Here is a 3,237-nt window from a genome sequence, read left to right as displayed (position 1 = left end):
CAGTTGACCAGCACCTCCACAGAATTGGAGTGTCTGTCAGTCTGAAGCCATTCCCTGTGTGCTGTCCCTCCATCCCTTGTCCCCAGTCCCTCTCCAGCTCTCCTGGAGCCCCTTCAGGCCCTGCCAGGGGCTCTCAGCTCTCCCTGGAGCCTTCTCTTCTCCAGGGGAACCCCCCCAGCTCTCCCAGCCTGGCTCCCCAGGAGACAGTGGGTGATCATCCCTGTGAATTCCTTTCCTGGAGCTCTCATTCCCCGGGTGTTGCTGTTCCCTCTCAGTGCCATGCCTGTGGGATCCCATTCCCACACCAGGATGTGCTGCAGGTTCTGGTTTCTCCCTTCACTTTTATTCACAGGAGAAAGTTCCAAATGACAACAAGGGCATCCATCCTTTTCTTCCACAGGGAGGGAAAACAGGCCCCAGCTGCCTTCCCAGCTCTTCCCATCCTGTCCTGACCCCTCATCCGTGGTGGAAGTGCTGCAGTTCCCTCTTTAGGAGCAATTAATTAGCCTAAATTCAGGATAGTCCCACTTTCCCCCTCCCTCCTTTTTCCACATCACCTGAACTTTGTAGCTGAAGAAAATTAACAAATCCTTAACAAGCTTTTTCTCAAGTCTAATAATTGTAAGGAATAAGCTCCCTTAGCACTGAAAAATAAGGAAAAGACCCTTCCTTGTAGTGCTCACGATGAGAAACATCCACCAGAGTGATTCAAATCCGCTTTTCCAGCTGCTCCCTGTGTCTGGAGTGACAGAAGAACATCCCTTTGTCCCTGGGAACGTTTCATCTGAAGTCAGTGCCAACAAAGAAGGGCATTCCCACCCTGTTTTCCGAACATTTCTTCCCAGCTGCACGTTTTGGGGCACTTAGAGCTGATTTAGGGGGGTAGCAGCCATGGAAGTGCTGCTCCATCCCTTTAGAGTTGGATTTCTGGAATTTTGCCGGTAATGTCTGAGTTTAATAGTGCTGAAATGCCAAAAATAGGGAGGAAGTCTTGGAGCAGGAAGGAGGATGTGCCACTGGAGCACAGGATCATTCCCTGCTGGCAGTGCCCCTGTCACAGCTTTTGCCCAGGTGTCACAGCCAGCCTGTGCTTTGGGGTTAAACTCTGGGCTTTACTTTTGTCTGGAACTGAGGGGGAGACAAAAATGCCTGAGAAGAGGGAAAACTGATTTTTTTCCCCAGCTGTTTTACTTCACTGCATTTGGAGTCTGTTCCCTCTTGTCCATCTTCTCCATCCCCTGCCAAAGTCTGGGCTGTGTGCCTGGGGACCCAAAGGAACATGAGGTTAATTCCTCTGGAAACCTTTCAGTCAGATTCTGGGGGAAAAACCAAGTAGTTGTTAATTCCTTAGAACATACTCTGTTACTTTGGGCACTTATCTCTGGGATAAACCTTTACAGAAAACTGAAGGCCTCGGAATCACATCCATAAATAAAAGTGAATTCTGCTGTTCCTGATCCTGATTGTCTGCAGTGAGTTCGGGAAGTGCCTTTGGGAAGGAGATGGAGATCTCAGCACTGAGGATTAACGGGTTTTTTTATCGTGGTGCCTTTTTCAGGTGACATTATTTCGTTTAACAGCCAATCCAGGAGTTTTTTCTGTAGGAACACACAGTCATCCTGCAGGGAACGGCTGGATTTAAGGGACAGGGACTGGCCTGGGGGTCTTGTAGGTACTCGCTCAACTTGGGGTGTAATTTGTTAGAGAAGGTGTGTGGCTGTTTGCTTAATAATAATATCAGCAATAAAAAGGAAGAGAAGGGGAAGAAGGAGGAGGAGAAGGGGAAGATGGACAAGGGGAAGAAGAAAGAGGAGAAGGGGAAGAAGAAAGAGGAGAAGGGGAAGAAGGAGAAGAAAGGGAAGAAGGAGAAGAAAGAGGAGAAAGAGAAGAAGGAGAAGAAAGGGAAGAAGGAGAAGAAGAAGGGGGAAAGGAGGAGGAGAAGGGGAAGGAGAAGAGGAAGAAGGAGGAGGAGGAGAAGAAAAGGAGAAGAACATGTTCCCCCTGAGCTCTGCAGCCATTCACATCCTCACAGTACAGGGAAGAAGGTGCTGTGTGGGCAGAGGAGTGTTGAACATCCCTCTCCTCCAGGTGTATCCTGGCCCCAGAGCCAGTTCTGCTCCAACCCCGGCTCTGAAGGGACACAAACCCTCAGTGCTGTTCTGTCTGCAGAGTGCTGTGACATCCCCTCCAGTGTCAGCTCAGGGAGTCCCTGCCCTGGGCTGTGGAACAGTTCCCTGTGCTTTGATCTCCCGTGTTTGGGGGGTGTGCTCTGGAGTGCTGGAGCCTCTGCAAGTGCTGAACACTGACCCTGGGTTTTGCCTTCCAGGCCGAAGCTGGGAAGAGAGACCCGAAGAGAGAGGAAGGGAGCAGAGCAAGGTATGGCCTGCAAGTGTTGGGGGGTTGTGTCTCCCTTTCCTTGGAATGCCCTGTCCATGACCTGGGGGGTGCTGAGCCTCTCTCCAGCCCAGCTCCAGGGAAAATCCTGCTGGGAGCTCCCCCAGCCGTGTCCTGCTGCTCCTCCCTCCGTGTGCTCTGTGTGTCCCCGCAGAGCCAGGGTGTTTGGGATTGCATTCCCAACCCATGGAAAACGGGAGGAAATCCTCTTTTGTCACTGTTTTACTGCTCTGGCCAGGGTTTTCCCCCGGGCCTGGCAGGTGTGTCTGGCTCCACGTGTTGGTGAGACAGTTTGGGGGGTATTTAACCCCCAAGGGTTTCTTTCATCCTGCAGCTCCTCCTTCTGTCACAGCCCCTGGCTCTGTTCTTTCTGTTTCCAAATGCTAAAAATGCACTGAAACTTCCTTGTTTAACTTATTAACGTGAACTTCACGCTGTGATCCAGGTCCTGAAGTGATTTATAGAAATGTTTGTCTGCTCTAGAACACCAGGACCCAGAAACGGGGTTGGTTTGTGCCATTTCAAGCTGTTCTGTGGATGCTGGTTGTAGTAAACTTTCTGTTTGTGGAGTAACTGCTTGTTGGTTGTAGTTCTGATCATGATCTGTTTTATAAATGGATAGAGCATTGCAAGTTTTTGTTAACAAATATGACTTAAATCACTTTCTGTCACTCAAACCCGTATTTCTGGAAAAGTTTTGTTGTTAAAAACCCCCCAAAAGCGTGTGATGATGGTCCTAAATTCCAAGTCATGCCATTATACTCTCTCTCTATATACACTGCTCTATATTTTCAGACATCATTCCTTTCAGAAGTCGAGTTGTCATTCCTTATTCCGTGAAAC

At 49.6% G+C, this 3,237-nt stretch overlaps 1 protein-coding gene and 1 long non-coding RNA gene across 2 annotated transcripts in view; both read left to right on the top strand.

The window, feature by feature from the left end:
* ZNF638 (zinc finger protein 638) overlaps positions 1 to 3,237 on the top strand; it is a 30,798-nt gene that overhangs the window by 19,852 nt on the left and 7,709 nt on the right. The window lies entirely within an intron of this gene.
* On the top strand, positions 1,943 to 2,960 carry LOC108496410. Its single transcript, XR_001874448.1, has 2 exons — positions 1,943 to 2,376; positions 2,840 to 2,960. It is a non-coding gene; the product is annotated as an uncharacterized LOC108496410 (long non-coding RNA).

This window comes from Lepidothrix coronata, unplaced genomic scaffold, assembly GCF_001604755.1.
Source record: "Lepidothrix coronata isolate B3197 unplaced genomic scaffold, Lepidothrix_coronata-1.0 Scaffold39, whole genome shotgun sequence".
NCBI lineage: Eukaryota > Metazoa > Chordata > Aves > Passeriformes > Pipridae > Lepidothrix > Lepidothrix coronata.
Note: the sequence above shows the minus strand (reverse complement) of the source record. Positions and strands in the feature narration are given on the sequence as shown.